Source organism: Danio rerio, chromosome 8 (genome assembly GCF_052040795.2).
Source record: "Danio rerio strain M-AB ecotype USA chromosome 8, GRCz13ab, whole genome shotgun sequence".
NCBI classification, from domain to species: Eukaryota; Metazoa; Chordata; class Actinopteri; order Cypriniformes; family Danionidae; genus Danio; species Danio rerio.
The window spans coordinates 30,603,411-30,624,483 of NC_141028.1; the positions used below are offsets into that span (position 1 = coordinate 30,603,411).

General features: G+C 30.5%; 1 long non-coding RNA gene across 1 annotated transcript; it reads right to left on the reverse strand.

Moving 5' to 3' along the window:
- Positions 1-10,790: 10,790 nt before the first annotated feature.
- LOC147835663 (uncharacterized) lies at positions 10,791-15,759 on the reverse strand. Its single transcript, XR_015498055.1, has 3 exons — positions 15,618-15,759; positions 13,269-14,207; positions 10,791-11,340 (listed from the first exon to the last, which is right to left on the reverse strand). It is a non-coding gene; the product is annotated as an uncharacterized LOC147835663 (long non-coding RNA).
- Positions 15,760-21,073: the final 5,314 nt, after the last annotated feature.

Sequence of the window (21,073 nt, forward strand, 5' to 3'; positions counted from 1 at the left end):
ACTTTAAGATATACTCCTTCCCCTCTCTCTGCTCCACATGCTTTCCTGTCTATACTCTCAACTGTGCTATCAATTAAAGCTGAAAATTCCACAAAAAAAAAAAAAAAAAACATTTTAAGTTTGCTAAAGGTGATCCTGGACTATCATGAACATTTAAGTGAAGTTTATTCATAAACTAATTTCAAGAGGATCACGTGCTTATGATTGACAAGGCTGGCCCTGAGTCAAGCTTATGAACGAACCACCAATCAGGCTATTCCTAACCCAGTATAAATAACCAAACGCCCTACCTTTAGTCATCTTCGTTTTGAAGAATCCCCCCTTCCACCCCTTCTCCTCCTCTTTTCTACAGGGCAGCACGGTGGCCCAGTGGCTAGCACTGCGGCCTCACAGCAAAAAATGCCTCCGACTTGGGTATCCACCCAACCGGTCAGCATTTTCGTGCGGAGTTCATGTTCTCCCCGTGCTTGCGTGGGTTTTCCCCGGGTCCTCCGGTTTCCTCCCACACTCCCAAAAACATGAGACTAAGTAAATTGACTAAACCAAATTAGCACCAAATTCAATTCTGTCTGCAACACATCACCTTAGCAATCCTTACGCAGCAGGAGGGGGGGGGGGGGGTCTCGAGATCTACCCGAGTCAAACTCCCCTCTTGCCCTGCAACGGAATCCTCGAGCCCGGAGCTCCCTCCCAAGACAGCATGCCAAACTAGCTTATTATCAATCATCAGCTAAGTGTGAACTCTTGAAATACTGTGTAAATTCACTAATGTTGATTCTGGACCATCATCATTTAAATACAGTGTAAATTTACTAATGTTGATCCTGGACCATGATCATTTAAGTACAGTGTAAATTCACTAATGTAGATTCTGGACCATGACCATTTAAATACAGTGTAAATTCACTAATGTTGATCCTGGACCATCATCATTTAAATACAGTGTAAATTCACTAATGTTGATCCTGGACCATCATCATTTAAATACAGTGTAAATTTACTAATGTTGATCCTGGACCATCATCATTTAAATACAGTGTAAATTTACTAATGTTGATCCTGGACCATCATCATTTAAATACAGTGTAAATTTACTAATGTTGATCCTGGACCATCATCATTTAAATACAGTGTAAATTTACTAATGTTGATCCTGGACCATCATCATTTGAATACAGTGTAAATTTACTAATGTTGATCCTGGACCATCATCATTTAAATACAGTGTAAATTTACTAATGTTGATCCTGGACCATCATCATTTAAATACAGTGTAAATTTACTAATGTTGATCTTGGACCATCATCATTTAAATACAGTGTAAATTTACTAATGTTGATCCTGGACCATCATCATTTAAATACAGTGTAAATTTACTAATGTTGATCCTGGACCATCATCATTTAAATACAGTGTAAATTTACTAATGTTGATCCTGGACCATGATAATTTAAATACAGTGTAAATTTACTAATGTTGATCCTGGACCATCATCATTTAAAAACAGTGTAAATTTACTAATGTTGATCCTGGACCATCATCATTTAAATACAGTGTAAATTCACTAATGTTGATTCTGGACCATCATCATTTAAATACAGTGTAAATTCACTAATGTTGATTCTGGACCATCATCATTTAATTACAGTGTAAATTTACTAATGTTGATCCTGGACCATCATAATTTAAATAAAGTGTAAATTTACTAATGTTGATCCCGGACCCTCATAATTTAAATACAGTGTAAATTTACTAATGTTGATCCTGGACCATCATCATTTAAATACAGTGTAAATTCACTAATGTTGATCCTGGACCATCATCATTTGAATACAGTGTAAATTTACTAATGTTGATCCTGGACCATCATCATTTAAATACAGTGTAAATTTACTAATGTTGATCCTGGACCATCATCATTTAAATAAAGTGTAAATTTACTAATGTTGATTCTGGACCATCATCATTTAAATAAAGTGTAAATTCACTAATGTTGATCCTGGACCATCATCATTTGAATAAAGTGTAAATTTACTAATGTTGATTCTGGACCATCATAATTTAAATACAGTGTAAATTCACTAATGTTGATCCTGGACCATCATCATTTAAATACAGTGTAAATTCACTAATGTTGATCCTGGACCATCATAATTTAAATACAGTGTAAATTCACTAATGTTGATCCTGGACCATCATCATTTAAATACAGTGTAAATTTACTAATGTTGATCCCGGACCCTCATAATTTAAATACAGTGTAAATTTACTAATGTTGATCCTGGACCATCATCATTTAAATACAGTGTAAATTCACTAATGTTGATCCTGGACCGTCATCATTTGAATACAGTGTAAATTTACTAATGTTGATCCTGGACCATCATCATTTAAATACAGTGTAAATTCACTAATGTTGATCCTGGACCATCATCATTTAAATACAGTGTAAATTCACTAATGTTGATCCTGGACCATCATAATTTAAATACAGTGTAAATTCACTAATGTTGATCCTGGACCATCATCATTTAAATACAGTGTAAATTTACTAATGTTGATCCCGGACCCTCATAATTTAAATACAGTGTAAATTTACTAATGTTGATCCTGGACCATCATCATTTAAATACAGTGTAAATTCACTAATGTTGATCCTGGACCGTCATCATTTGAATACAGTGTAAATTTACTAATGTTGATCCTGGACCATCATCATTTAAATACAGTGTAAATTCACTAATGTTGATCCTGGACCATCATCATTTAAATACAGTGTAAATTCACTAATGTTGATCCTGGACCATCATCATTTAAATAAAGTGTAAATTCACTAATGTTGATCCTGGACCATCATAATTTAAAAACAGTGTAAATTCACTAATGTTGATCCTGGACCATCATCATTTAAATACAGTGTAAATTTACTAATGTTGATCCTGGACCATCATCATTTAAATACAGTGTAAATTTACTAATGTTGATCCTGGACCATCATCATTTAAATACAGTGTAAATTTACTAATGTTGATCCTGGACCATCATCATTTAAATACAGTGTAAATTTACTAATGTTGATCTTGGACCATCATCATTTAAATACAGTGTAAATTTACTAATGTTGATCCTGGACCATCATCATTTAAATACAGTGTAAATTTACTAATGTTGATCCTGGACCATCATCATTTAAATACAGTGTAAATTTACTAATGTTGATCCTGGACCATGATAATTTAAATACAGTGTAAATTTACTAATGTTGATCCTGGACCATCATCATTTAAAAACAGTGTAAATTTACTAATGTTGATCCTGGACCATCATCATTTAAATACAGTGTAAATTCACTAATGTTGATTCTGGACCATCATCATTTAAATACAGTGTAAATTCACTAATGTTGATTCTGGACCATCATCATTTAATTACAGTGTAAATTTACTAATGTTGATCCTGGACCATCATAATTTAAATAAAGTGTAAATTTACTAATGTTGATCCCGGACCCTCATAATTTAAATACAGTGTAAATTTACTAATGTTGATCCTGGACCATCATCATTTAAATACAGTGTAAATTCACTAATGTTGATCCTGGACCATCATCATTTGAATACAGTGTAAATTTACTAATGTTGATCCTGGACCATCATCATTTAAAAACAGTGTAAATTTACTAATGTTGATCCTGGACCATCATCATTTAAATACAGTGTAAATTTACTAATGTTGATCCTGGACCATCATCATTTAAATAAAGTGTAAATTTACTAATGTTGATTCTGGACCATCATCATTTAAATAAAGTGTAAATTCACTAATGTTGATCCTGGACCATCATCATTTGAATAAAGTGTAAATTTACTAATGTTGATTCTGGACCATCATAATTTAAATACAGTGTAAATTCACTAATGTTGATCCTGGACCATCATAATTTAAATACAGTGTAAATTCACTAATGTTGATCCTGGACCATCATCATTTAAATACAGTGTAAATTTACTAATGTTGATCCTGGACCATCATCATTTAAATACAGTGTAAATTCACTAATGTTGATCCTGGACCATCATAATTTAAATACAGTGTAAATTCACTAATGTTGATCCTGGACCATCATCATTTAAATACAGTGTAAATTTACTAATGTTGATCCCGGACCCTCATAATTTAAATACAGTGTAAATTTACTAATGTTGATCCTGGACCATCATCATTTAAATACAGTGTAAATTCACTAATGTTGATCCTGGACCGTCATCATTTGAATACAGTGTAAATTTACTAATGTTGATCCTGGACCGTCATAATTTAAAAACAGTGTAAATTTACTAATGTTGATCCTGGACCATCATCATTTAAATACAGTGTAAATTCACTAATGTTGATCCTGGACCATCATCATTTAAATACAGTGTAAATTCACTAATGTTGATCCTGGACCATCATCATTTAAATAAAGTGTAAATTCACTAATGTTGATCCTGGACCATCATAATTTAAAAACAGTGTAAATTTACTAATGTTAATCCTGGACCATCATCATTTAAATACAGTGTAAATTTACTAATGTTGATCCTGGACCATTATCATTTACATAAAAAGTAAATTCACTAATGTTGATCCTGGACCATCTTCATTTAAATACAGTGTAAATTTACTAATGTTGATCCTGGACCATCATCATTTAAAAACAGTGTAAATTCACTAATGTTGATCCTGGACCATCATCATTTAAAAACAGTGTAAATTTACTAATGTTGATCCTGGACCATCATCATTTAAATAAAGTGTAAATTCACTAATGTTGATCCTGGACCATCTTCATTTAAATACAGTGTAAATTTACTAATGTTGATCCTGGACCATCATCATTTAAAAACAGTGTAAATTCACTAATGTTGATCCTGGACCATCATCATTTAAAAACAGTGTAAATTTACTAATGTTGATCCTGGACCATCATCATTTAAATACAGTGTAAATTTACTAATGTTGGTCCTGGACCATCATCATTTAAATAAAGTGTAAATTCACTAATGTTGATCCTGGACCATCATCATTTAAATACAGTGTAAATTTACTAATGTTGATCCTGGACCATCATCATTTAAATAAAGTTTAAATTCACTAATGTTGATCCTGGACCATCATCATTTAAATACAGTGTAAATTTACTAATGTTGATCCTGGACCATCATCATTTAAATACAGTGTAAATTCACGAATGTTGATCCTGGACCATCATCATTTAAATACAGTATAAATTTACTAATGTTGATCCTGGACCATCATCATTTAAATACAGTGTAAATTTACTAATGTTGATCCTGGACCATCATAATTTAAATACAGTGTAAATTTACTAATGTTGATCCTGGACCATCATCATTTAAATAAAGTGTAAATTCACTAATGTTGATCCTGGACCATCATCATTTAAATAAAGTGTAAATTCACTAATGTTGATCCTGGACCATCATCATTTAAATAAAGTGTAAATTCACTAATGTTGATCCTGGACCATCATCATTTAATTAAAGTATAAATTCACTAATGTTGATCCTGGACCATCATCATTTAAATACAGTGTAAATTTACTAATGTTGATCCTGGACCATCATCATTTAAATACAGTGTAAATTCACTAATGTTGATCCTGGACCGTCATAATTTAAAAACAGTGTAAATTTACTAATGTTGATCCTGGACCATCATCATTTGAATAAAGTGTAAATTTACTAATGTTGATCCTGGACCATCATCATTTAAATACAGTGTAAATTTACTAATGTTGATCCTGGACCATCATCATTTAAATACAGTGTAAATTCACTAATGTTGATCTTGGACCATCATCATTTAAATACAGTGTAAATTTACTAATGTTGATCCTGGACCATCATCATTTAAATACAGTGTAAATTTACTAATGTTGATCCTGGACCATCATCATTTAAATACAGTGTAAATTCACTAATGTTGATCCTGGACCATCATCATTTAAATACAGTGTAAATTCACTAATGTTGATCCTGGACCATCATCATTTAAATACAGTGTAAATTCACTAATGTTGATCCTGGACCATCATCATTTAAATACAGTGTAAATTTACTAATGTTGATCCTGGACCATCATCATTTAAATACAGTGTAAATTTACTAATGTTGATCCTGGACCATCATCATTTAAATACAGTGTAAATTTACTAATGTTGATCTTGGACCATCATCATTTAAATACAGTGTAAATTTACTAATGTTGATCCTGGACCATGATAATTTAAATACAGTGTAAATTTACTAATGTTGATCCTGGACCATCATCATTTAAAAACAGTGTAAATTTACTAATGTTGATCCTGGACCATCATCATTTAAATACAGTGTAAATTCACTAATGTTGATTCTGGACCATCATCATTTAAATACAGTGTAAATTCACTAATGTTGATTCTGGACCATCATCATTTAATTACAGTGTAAATTTATTAATGTTGATCCTGGACCATCATAATTTAAATAAAGTGTAAATTTACTAATGTTGATCCCGGACCCTCATAATTTAAATACAGTGTAAATTTACTAATGTTGATCCTGGACCATCATCATTTAAATACAGTGTAAATTCACTAATGTTGATCCTGGACCATCATCATTTAAATACAGTGTAAATTCACTAATGTTGATCCTGGACCATCATCATTTAAATACAGTGTAAATTCACTAATGTTGATCCTGGACCATTATCATTTAAATACAGTGTAAATTCACTAATGTTGATCCTGGACCGTCATAATTTAAATAAAGTGTAAATTTACTAATGTTGATACTGGACCATCATCATTTAAATACAGTGTAAATTCACTAATGTTGATCCTGGACCATCATCATTTAAATACAGTGTAAATTCACTAATGTTGATCCTGGACCATCATCATTTAAATAAAGTGTAAATTCACTAATGTTGATCCTGGACCATCATAATTTAAAAACAGTGTAAATTTACTAATGTTAATCCTGGACCATCATCATTTAAATACAGTGTAAATTTACTAATGTTGATCCTGGACCATCATCATTTAAATACAGTGTAAATTTACTAATGTTGATCCTGGACCATCATCATTTAAAAACAGTGTAAATTTACTAATGTTGATCCTGGACCATCATCATTTAAATACAGTGTAAATTTACTAATGTTGATCCTGGACCATTATCATTTACATAAAAAGTAAATTCACTAATGTTGATCCTGGACCATCATCATTTAAATAAAGTGTAAATTCACTAATGTTGATCCTGGACCATCTTCATTTAAATACAGTGTAAATTTACTAATGTTGATCCTGGACCATTATCATTTACATAAAAAGTAAATTCACTAATGTTGATCCTGGACCATCATCATTTAAATAAAGTGTAAATTTCCTAATGTTGATCCTGGACCATCATCGTTTAAATTGAGTGTAAATTTACTAATGTTGATCCTGGACCATCATCATTTAAATAAAGTGTAAATTCACTAATGTTGATCCTGGACCATCATCATTTAAATAAAGTGTAAATTCACTAATGTTGATCCTGGACCATCATCATTTAAAAACAGTGTAAATTTACTAATGTTGATCCTGGACCATCATCATTTAAATACAGTGTAAATTTACTAATGTTGGTCCTGGACCATCATCATTTAAATAAAGTGTAAATTCACTAATGTTGATCCTGGACCATCATCATTTAAATACAGTGTAAATTTACTAATGTTGATCCTGGACCATCATCATTTAAATAAAGTTTAAATTCACTAATGTTGATCCTGGACCATCATCATTTAAATACAGTGTAAATTTACTAATGTTGATCCTGGACCATCATCATTTAAATACAGTGTAAATTTACTAATGTTGATCCTGGACCATCATAATTTAAATAAAGTGTAAATTTACTAATGTTGATCCTGGACCATCATCATTTAAATAAAGTGTAAATTCACTAATGTTGATCCTGGACCATCATCATTTAAATAAAGTGTAAATTCACTAATGTTGATCCTGGACCATCATCATTTAATTAAAGTATAAATTCACTAATGTTGATCCTGGACCATCATCATTTAAATACAGTGTAAATTTACTAATGTTGATCCTGGACCATCATCATTTAAATACAGTGTAAATTTACTAATGTTGATCCTGGACCATCATCATTTAAATACAGTGTAAATTCACTAATGTTGATCCTGGACCGTCATAATTTAAAAACAGTGTAAATTTACTAATGTTGATCCTGGACCATCATCATTTGAATAAAGTGTAAATTTACTAATGTTGATCCTGGACCATCATCATTTAAATACAGTGTAAATTCACTAATGTTGATCTTGGACCATCATCATTTAAATACAGTGTAAATTCACTAATGTTGATCCTGGACCATCATCATTTAAATACAGTGTAAATTCACTAATGTTGATCCTGGACCATCATCATTTAAATACAGTGTAAATTTACTAATGTTGATCCTGGACCATCATCTTTTAAATACAGTGTAAATTCAGTAATGTTGATCCTGGACCATGATAATTTAAATACAGTGTAAATTTACTAATGTTGATCCTGGACCATCATAATTTAAATACAGTGTAAATTTACTAATGTTGATCCTGGACCATCATCATTTAAATACAGTGTAAATTTACTAATGTTGATCCTGGACCATCATCATTTAAATACAGTGTAAATTCAGTAATGTTGATCCTGGACCATCATCATTTAAATACAGTGTAAATTTACTAATGTTGATCCTGGACCATCATCATTTAAATACAGTGTAAATTTACTAATGTTGATCTTGGACCATCATCATTTAAATACAGTGTAAATTTACTAATGTTGATCCTGGACCATCATCATTTAAATACAGTGTAAATTCACTAATGTTGATCCTGGACCATCATCATTTAAATACAGTGTAAATTCACTAATGTTGATCCTGGACCATCATCATTTAAATAAAGTGTAAATTCACTAATGTTGATCCTGGACCATCATAATTTAAAAACAGTGTAAATTTACTAATGTTAATCCTGGACCATCATCATTTAAATACAGTGTAAATTTACTAATGTTGATCCTGGACCATCATCATTTAAATACAGTGTAAATTTACTAATGTTGATCCTGGACCATTATCATTTACATAAAAAGTAAATTCACTAATGTTGATCCTGGACCATCATCATTTAAATAAAGTGTAAATTCACTAATGTTGATCCTGGACCATCATCATTTAAATACAGTGTAAATTTACTAATGTTGATCCTGGACCATGATCATTTAAGTACAGTGTAAATTCACTAATGTAGATTCTGGACCATGACCATTTAAATACAGTGTAAATTCACTAATGTTGATCCTAGACCATCATCATTTAAATACAGTGTAAATTCACTAATGTTGATCCTGGACCATCATCATTTAAATACAGTGTAAATTTACTAATGTTGATCCTGGACCATCATCATTTAAATAAAGTGTAAATTTACTAATGTTGATCCTGGACCATCATCATTTAAATACAGTGTAAATTTACTAATGTTGATCCTGGACCATCATCATTTAAATACAGTGTAAATTTACTAATGTTGATCCTGGACCATCATCATTTAAATACAGTGTAAATTTACTAATGTTGATCCTGGACCATCATCATTTAAATACAGTGTAAATTTACTAATGTTAATCCTGGACCATCATCATTTAAATACAGTGTAAATTTACTAATGTTGATCCTGGACCATCATCATTTAAAAACAGTGTAAATTTACTAATGTTGATCCTGGACCATCATCATTTAAATACAGTGTAAATTTACTAATGTTGATCCTGGACCATTATCATTTACATAAAAAGTAAATTTACTAATGTTGATCCCGGACCCTCATAATTTAAATACAGTGTAAATTTACTAATGTTGATCCTGGACCATCATCATTTAAATACAGTGTAAATTCACTAATGTTGATCCTGGACCATTATCATTTACATAAAAAGTAAATTCACTAATGTTGATCCTGGACCATCATCATTTAAATAAAGTGTAAATTTCCTAATGTTGATCCTGGGCCATCATCGTTTAAATTGAGTGTAAATTTACTAATGTTGATCCTGGACCATCATCATTTAAATAAAGTGTAAATTCACTAATGTTGATCCTGGACCATCATCATTTAAATAAAGTGTAAATTCACTAATGTTGATCCTGGACCATCATCATTTAAAAACAGTGTAAATTTACTAATGTTGATCCTGGACCATCATCATTTAAATACAGTGTAAATTTACTAATGTTGGTCCTGGACCATCATCATTTAAATAAAGTGTAAATTCACTAATGTTGATCCTGGACCATCATCATTTAAATACAGTGTAAATTTACTAATGTTGATCCTGGACCATCATCATTTAAATAAAGTGTAAATTTCCTAATGTTGATCCTGGACCATCATCATTTAAATACAGTGTAAATTCACTAATGTTGATCCTGGACCATCATCATTTAAATAAAGTGTAAATTCACTAATGTTGATCCTGGACCATCATAATTTAAAAACAGTGTAAATTTACTAATGTTGATCCTGGACCATTATCATTTACATAAAAAGTAAATTCACTAATGTTGATTCTGGACCATCATCATTTAAATACAGTGTAAATTTACTAATGTTGATCCTGGACCATGATCATTTAAGTACAGTGTAAATTCACTAATGTAGATTCTGGACCATGACCATTTAAATACAGTGTAAATTCACTAATGTTGATCCTAGACCATCATCATTTAAATACAGTGTAAATTCACTAATGTTGATCCTGGACCATCATCATTTAAATACAGTGTAAATTTACTAATGTTGATCCTGGACCATCATCATTTAAATACAGTGTAAATTTACTAATGTTGATCCTGGACCATCATCATTTAAATACAGTGTAAATTTACTAATGTTGATCCTGGACCATCATCATTTAAATACAGTGTAAATTTACTAATGTTGATCCTGGACCATCATCATTTAAATACAGTGTAAATTTACTAATGTTGATCCTGGACCATCATCATTTAAATACAGTGTAAATTTACTAATGTTAATCCTGGACCATCATCATTTAAATACAGTGTAAATTTACTAATGTTGATCCTGGACCATCATCATTTAAAAACAGTGTAAATTTACTAATGTTGATCCTGGACCATGATAATTTAAATACAGTGTAAATTTACTAATGTTGATCCTGGACCATCATCATTTAAAAACAGTGTAAATTTACTAATGTTGATCCTGGACCATCATCATTTAAATACAGTGTAAATTCACTAATGTTGATTCTGGACCATCATCATTTAATTACAGTGTAAATTTACTAATGTTGATCCTGGACCATCATAATTTAAATAAAGTGTAAATTTACTAATGTTGATCCCGGACCCTCATAATTTAAATACAGTGTAAATTTACTAATGTTGATCCTGGACCATCATCATTTAAATACAGTGTAAATTCACTAATGTTGATCCTGGACCATCATCATTTAAATACAGTGTAAATTCACTAATGTTGATCCTGGACCATCATCATTTAAATACAGTGTAAATTCACTAATGTTGATCCTGGACCATCATCATTTAAATAAAGTGTAAATTCACTAATGTTGATCCTGGACCATCATAATTTAAAAACAGTGTAAATTTACTAATGTTAATCCTGGACCATCATCATTTAAATACAGTGTAAATTTACTAATGTTGATCCTGGACCATCATCATTTAAATACAGTGTAAATTTACTAATGTTGATCCTGGACCATTATCATTTACATAAAAAGTAAATTCACTAATGTTGATCCTGGACCATCATCATTTAAATAAAGTGTAAATTTCCTAATGTTGATCCTGGACCATCATCGTTTAAATTGAGTGTAAATTTACTAATGTTGATCCTGGACCATCATCATTTAAATAAAGTGTAAATTCACTAATGTTGATCCTGGACCATCTTCATTTAAATACAGTGTAAATTTACTAATGTTGATCCTGGACCATCATCATTTAAAAACAGTGTAAATTCACTAATGTTGATCCTGGACCATCATCATTTAAAAACAGTGTAAATTTACTAATGTTGATCCTGGACCATCATCATTTAAATACAGTGTAAATTTACTAATGTTGGTCCTGGACCATCATCATTTAAATAAAGTGTAAATTCACTAATGTTGATCCTGGACCATCATCATTTAAATACAGTGTAAATTTACTAATGTTGATCCTGGACCATCATCATTTAAACACAGTGTAAATTCACTAATGTTGATTCTGGACCATCATCATTTAAATACAGTGTAAATTTACTAATGTTGATCCTGGACCATGATCATTTAAGTACAGTGTAAATTCACTAATGTAGATTCTGGACCATGACCATTTAAATACAGTGTAAATTCACTAATGTTGATCCTAGACCATCATCATTTAAATACAGTGTAAATTCACTAATGTTGATCCTGGACCATCATCATTTAAATACAGTGTAAATTTACTAATGTTGATCCTGGACCATCATCATTTAAATACAGTGTAAATTTACTAATGTTGATCCTGGACCATCATCATTTAAATACAGTGTAAATTTACTAATGTTGATCCTGGACCATCATCATTTAAATACAGTGTAAATTTACTAATGTTGATCCTGGACCATCATCATTTAAATACAGTGTAAATTTACTAATGTTGATCCTGGACCATCATCATTTAAATACAGTGTAAATTTACTAATGTTAATCCTGGACCATCATCATTTAAATACAGTGTAAATTTACTAATGTTGATCCTGGACCATCATCATTTAAAAACAGTGTAAATTTACTAATGTTGATCCTGGACCATCATCATTTAAATACAGTGTAAATTTACTAATGTTGATCCTGGACCATCATCATTTAAAAACAGTGTAAATTTACTAATGTTGATCCTGGACCATCATCATTTAAATACAGTGTAAATTCACTAATGTTGATTCTGGACCATCATCATTTAAATACAGTGTAAATTCACTAATGTTGATTCTGGACCATCATCATTTAATTACAGTGTAAATTTACTAATGTTGATCCTGGACCATCATAATTTAAATAAAGTGTAAATTTACTAATGTTGATCCCGGACCCTCATAATTTAAATACAGTGTAAATTTACTAATGTTGATCCTGGACCATCATCATTTAAATACAGTGTAAATTCACTAATGTTGATCCTGGACCATCATCATTTGAATACAGTGTAAATTTACTAATGTTGATCCTGGACCATCATCATTTAAATAAAGTGTAAATTTACTAATGTTGATTCTGGACCATCATCATTTAAATAAAGTGTAAATTCACAAATGTTGATCCTGGACCATCATCATTTGAATAAAGTGTAAATTTACTAATGTTGATTCTGGACCATCATAATTTAAATACAGTGTAAATTCACTAATGTTGATCCTGGACCATCATCATTTAAATACAGTGTAAATTCACTAATGTTGATCCTGGACCATCATCATTTAAATACAGTGTAAATTCACTAATGTTGATCCTGGACCCTCATAATTTAAATACAGTGTAAATTTACTAATGTTGATCCTGGACCATCATCATTTAAATACAGTGTAAATTCACTAATGTTGATCCTGGACCATCATCATTTGAATATAGTGTAAATTTACTAATGTTGATCCTGGACCGTCATAATTTAAAAACAGTGTAAATTTACTAATGTTGATCCTGGACCATCATCATTTAAATACAGTGTAAATTCACTAATGTTGATCCTGGACCATCATCATTTAAATACAGTGTAAATTCACTAATGTTGATCCTGGACCATCATCATTTAAATAAAGTGTAAATTCACTAATGTTGATCCTGGACCATCATAATTTAAAAACAGTGTAAATTTACTAATGTTAATCCTGGACCATCATCATTTAAATACAGTGTAAATTTACTAATGTTGATCCTGGACCATCATCATTTAAATACAGTGTAAATTTACTAATGTTGATCCTGGACCATTATCATTTACATAAAAAGTAAATTCACTAATGTTGATCCTGGACCATCATCATTTAAATAAAGTGTAAATTTCCTAATGTTGATCCTGGACCATCATCATTTGAATAAAGTGTAAATTTACTAATGTTGATCCTGGACCATCATCATTTAAATACAGTGTAAGTTTACTAATGTTGATCCTGGACCATGATAATTTAAATAAAGTGTAAATTCACTAATGTTGATCCTGGACCATCATCATTTAAATACAGTGTAAATTTACTAATGTTGATCCTGGACCATCATCATTTAAATACAGTGTAAATTTACTAATGTTGATCCTGGACCATCATCATTTAAATAAAGTGTAAATTCACTAATGTTGATCCTGGACCATCATCATTTAAATAGGTGTAAATTTACTAATGTTGATCCTGGACCATCATCATTTAAATACAGTGTAAATTTACTAATGTTGATCCTGGACCATTGTCATTTAAATACAGTGTAAATTTACTAATGTTGATCCTGGACCATCATCATTTAAATACAGTGTAAATTTACTAATGTTGATCCTGGACCATCATCATTTAAATACAGTGTAAATTCACTAATGTTGATCCTGGACCATCATCGTTTAAATACAGTGTAAATTCACTAATGTTGATCCTGGACCATCATCATTTAAATACAGTGTAAATTTACTAATGTTGATCCTGGACCATCATCATTTAAATACAGTGTAAATTTACTAATGTTGATCCTGGACCATCATCATTTAAATACAGTGTAAATTTACTAATGTTGATCCTGGACCGTCATCATTTAAATACAGTGTAAATTTACTAATGTTGATCCTGGACCATCATCATTTAAATACAGTGTTAATTTACTAATGTTGATCCTGGACCATCATCATTTAAATACAGTGTAAATTTACTAATGTTGATCCTGGACCATCATCATTTAAATACAGTGTAAATTCACTAATGTTGATCCTGGACCATCATCATTTAAATAAAATGTAAATTCACTGATGTTGATCCTGGACCATCATCATTTAAATACAGTGTAAATTCACTAATGTTGATCCTGGACCATCATCATTTAAATACAGTGTAAATTTACTAATGTTGATCCTGGACCATCATCATTTAAATAAAGTGTAAATTCACTAATGTTGATCCTGGACCATCATCATTTAAATAAAGTGTAAATTTACTAATGTTGATCCTGGACCATCATCATTTAAATACAGTGTAAATTCACTAATGTTGATTCTGGACCATCATCATTTAAATACAGTGTAAATTCACTAATGTTGATTCTGGACCATCATCATTTAAATACAGTGTAAATTCACTAATGTTGATCCTGGACCATCATCATTTAAATACAGTGTAAATTTACTAATGTTGATCCTGGACCATCATCATTTAAATAAAGTGTAAATTCACTAATGTTGATCCTGGACCATCATCATTTAAATAAAGTGTAAATTTACTAATGTTGATCCTGGACCATCATCATTTAAATACAGTGTAAATTCACTAATGTTGATTCTGGACCATCATCATTTAAATACAGTGTAAATTCACTAATGTTGATTCTGGACCATCATCATTTAAATACAGTGTAAATTCACTAATGTTGATCCTGGACCATCATCATTTAAATACAGTGTAAATTCACTAATGTTGATCCTGGACCATCATCATTTAAATACATTGTAAATTTACTAATGTTGATCCTGGACCATCATAATTTAAATACAGTGTAAATTTACTAATGTTGATCCTGGACCATCATCATTTAAATAAAGTGTAAATTTACTAATGTTGGTCCTGGACCATCATCATTTAAATAAAGTGTAAATTCACTAATGTTGATCCTGGACCATCATCATTTAAATAAAGTGTAAATTTACTAATGTTGATCCTGGACCATCATCATTTAAATACAGTGTAAATTTACTAATGTTGATCCTTGACCATCATCATTTAAATACAGTGTATATTTACTAATCTTGATCCTGGACCATCATAATTTAAATGCAGTGTAAATTCACTAATGTTGATCCTGGATCATCATAATTTAAATACAGTTTAAATTTACTAATAGTGTAAATTTACTAATGTTGATCCTGGACCATCATCATTTAAATACAGTGTAAATTCACTAATGTTGATCCTGGACCATCATCATTTAAATACAGTGTAAATTTACTAATGTTGATCCTGGACCATCATCATTTAAATACAGTGTAAATTCACTAATGTTGATCCTGGACCATCATCATTTAAATACAGTGTAAATTTACTAATGTTGATCCTGGACCATCATCATTTAAATACAGTGTAAATTTACTAATGTTGATTTTGGACCATCATCATTTAAATACAGTGTAAATTTACTAATGTTGATCCTGGACCATCATCATTTAAATACAGTGTAAATTCACTAATGTTGATCCTGGACCATCATCATTTAAATAAAGTGTAAATTCACTAATGTTGATCCTGGACCATCATCATTTAAATACAGTGTAAATTTACTAATGTTGATCCTGGACCATAATCATTTAAATAAAGTGTAAATTCGCTAATGTTGATCCTGGACCATCATCATTTAAATACAGTGTAAATTCACTAATGTTGATCCTGGACCATGATGATATAAATACAGTGTAAATTCACTAATGTTGATCCTGGACCATCACCATATAAATAAAGTATAAATTCACTAATGTTGATCCTGGACCATCATCATTTAAATAAAGTGTAAATTCACTAATGTTGATCCTGGACCATCATCATTTAAATACAGTGTAAATTTACTAATGTTGATCCTGGACCATTATCATTTAAATACAGTGTAAATTTACTAATGTTGATCCTGGACCGTCATCATTTAAATACAGTGTAAATTTACTAATGTTGATCCTGGACCGTCATCATTTAAATACAGTGTAAATTTACTAATGTTGATCCTGGACCATCATCATTTAAATACAGTGTTAATTTACTAATGTTGATCCTGGACCATTATCATTTAAATACAGTGTAAATTTACTAATGTTGATCCTGGACCATCATCATTTAAATACAGTGTAAATTTACTAATGTTGATCCTGGACCATCATCATTTAAATACAGTGTAAATTTACTAATGTTGATCCTGGACCATCATCATTTAAATAAAGTGTAAATTCACTAATGTTGATCCTGGACCATCATCATTTAAATACAGTGTAAATTTACTAATGTTGATCCTGGACCATCATCATTTAAATACATTGTAAATTTACTAATGTTGATCCTGGACCATCATCATTTAAATAAAGTGTAAATTCACTAATGTTGATCCTGGACCATCATCATTTAAATAAAGTGTAAATTAGCTAATGTTGATCCTGGACCATGATAATTTAAATACAGTGTAAATTCACTAATGTTGATCCTGGACCATCATAATTTAAATACAGTGTAAATTTACTAATGTTGATCCTGGACCATCATCATTTAACTACAGTGTAAATTCACTAATGTTGATCCTGGACCATCATCATTTAAATACAGTGTAAATTTACTAATGTTGATCCTGGACCATCATCATTTAAATAAAGTGTAAATTCACTGATGTTGATCCTGGACCATCATCATTTGAATAAAGTGTAAATTTACTATTGTTGATCCTGGACCATCATCATTTAAATAAAGTGTAAATTTACTAATGTTGATCCTGGACCATCATCATTTAAATAAAGTGTAAATTCACTAATGTTGATCCTGGACCATCATCATTAAAATAAAGTGTAAATTCACTAATGTTGATACTGGACCATCATCATTTAAATTCACTAATGTTGATCCTGGACCATCATCATTTAAATAAAGTGTAAATTCACTAATGTTGATCCTGGACCATCATCATTTAAATACAGTGTAAATTCACTAATGTTGATCCTGGACCATCATCATTTAAATACAGTGTAAATTTACTAATGTTGATCCTGGACCATCATAATTTAAATACAGTGTAAATTCACTAATGTTGATCCTGGACCATCATCATTTAAATTCACTAATGTTGATCCTGGACCATCATCATTTAAATAAAGTGTAAATTCACTAATGTTGATCCTGGACCATCATCATTTAAATACAGTGTAAATTCACTAATGTTGATCCTGGACCATCATCATTTAAATACAGTGTAAATTTACTAATGTTGATCCTGGACCATCATAATTTAAATACAGTGTAAATTCACTAATGTTGATCCTGGACCATCATCATTTAAATAAAGTGTAAATTCACTAATGTTGATCCTGGACCATCATCATTTAAATAAAGTGTAAATTCACTAATGTTGATCCTGGACCATCATCATTTAAATACAGTGTAAATTCACTAAAGTTGATCCTGGACCATCATCATTTAAATAAAGTGTAAATTCACTAATGTTGATCCTGGACCATCATCATTTAAATAAAGTGTAAATTTACTAATGTTGATCCTGGACCATCATCATTTAAATACAGTGTAAGTTTACTAATGTTGATCCTGGACCATGATAATTTAAATAAAGTGTAAATTCACTAATGTTGATCCTGGACCATCATCATTTAAATACAGTGTAAATTTACTAATGTTGATCCTGGACCATCATCATTTAAATACAGTGTAAATTTACTAATGTTGATCCTGGACCATCATCATTTAAATACAGTGTAAATTTACTAATGTTGATCCTGGACCATCATCATTTAAATACAGTGTAAATTCACTAATGTTGATCCTGGACCATCATCGTTTAAATACAGTGTAAATTCACTAATGTTGATCCTGGACCATCATCATTTAAATACAGTGTAAATTTACTAATGTTGATCCTGGACCATCATCATTTAAATACAGTGTAAATTTACTAATGTTGATCCTGGACCATCATCATTTAAATACAGTGTAAATTCACTAATGTTGATCCTGGACCATCATCATTTAAATAAAGTGTAAATTTACTAATGTTGATCCTGGACCGTCATCATTTAAATACAGTGTAAATTTACTAATGTTGATCCTGGACCATTATCATTTAAATACAGTGTAAATTTACTAATGTTGATCCTGGACCATCATCATTTAAATGCAGTGTAAATTTACTAATGTTGATCTTGGACCATCATCATTTAAATACAGTGTAAATTCACTAATGTTGATCCTGGACCATCATCATTTAAATAAAATGTAAATTTACTAATGTTGATCCTGGACCATCATAATTTAAATACAGTGTAAATTTACTAATGTTGATCCTGGACCATCATAATTTAAATACAGTGTAAATTTACTAATGTTGATCCTGGACCATCATAATTTAAATACAGTGTAAATTTACTAATGTTGATCCTGGACCATCATCATTTAAATACAGTGTAAATTTACTAATGTTGATCCTGGACCATCATCATTTAAATAAAGTGTACATTTACTAATGTTGATCCTGGACCATCATCATTTAAATACAGTGTAAATTTACTAATGTTGATCCCGGACCATCATCATTTAAATACAGTGTAAATTCACTAATGTTGATCCTGGACCATCATCATTTAAATAAAGTGTAAATTCACTAATGTTGATCCTGGAACATCATCATTTAAATAAAGTGTAAATTTACTAATGTTGATCCTGGACCATCATCTTTTAAATACAGTGTAAATTTACTAATGTTGATCCTGGAACATCATCATTTAAATACAGTGTAAATTTACTAATGTTGATCCTGGACCATCATCATTTAAATACAGTGTAAATTTACTAATGTTGATCCTGGACCATCATCATTTAAATAGGTGTCAATTTACTAATGTTGATCCTGGACCATCATCATTTAAACACAGTGTAAATTTACTAATGTTGATCCTGGACCATCATCATTTAAATACATTGTAAATTTACTAATGTTGATCCTGGACCATCATCATTTAAATACAGTGTAAATTTACTAATGTTGATCCTGGACCATGATAATTTAAATACAGTGTAAATTTACTAATGTTGATCCTGGACCATCATCATTTAAATACAGTGTAAATTTACTAATGTTGATCCTGGACCATCATCATTTAAATAAAGTTTAAATTTCCTAATGTTGATCCTGGACCATCATCGTTTAAATTGAGTGTAAATTTACTAATGTTGATCCTGGACCATCTTCATTTAAATACAGTGTAAATTTACTAATGTTGATCCTGGACCATTATCATTTACATAAAAAGTAAATTCACTAATGTTGATCCTGGACCATCATCATTTAAATACAGTGTAAATTTACTAATGTTGATTCTGGACCATCATCATTTAAATAAAGTGTAAATTCACTAATGTTGATCCTGGAACATCATCATTTAAATAAAGTGTAAATTTACTAATGTTGATCCTGGACCATCATCTTTTAAATACAGTGTAAATTTACTAATGTTGATCCTGGAACATCATCATTTAAATACAGTGTAAATTTACTAATGTTGATCCTGGACCATCATCATTTAAATAAAGTTTAAATTCACTAATGTTGATCCTGGACCATCATCATTTAAATAGGTGTCAATTTACTAATGTTGATCCTGGACCATCATCATTTAAACACAGTGTAAATTTACTAATGTTGATCCTGGACCATCATCATTTAAATACATTGTAAATTTACTAATGTTGATCCTGGACCATCATCATTTAAATACAGTGTAAATTCACTAATGTTGATCCTGGACCATCATCATTTAAATACAGTGTAAATTTACTAATGTTGATCCTGGACCATCATAATTTAAATACAGTGTAAATTCACTAATGTTGATCCTGGACCATCATCATTTAAATTCACTAATGTTGATCCTGGACCATCATCATTTAAATAAAGTGTAAATTCACTAATGTTGATCCTGGACCATCA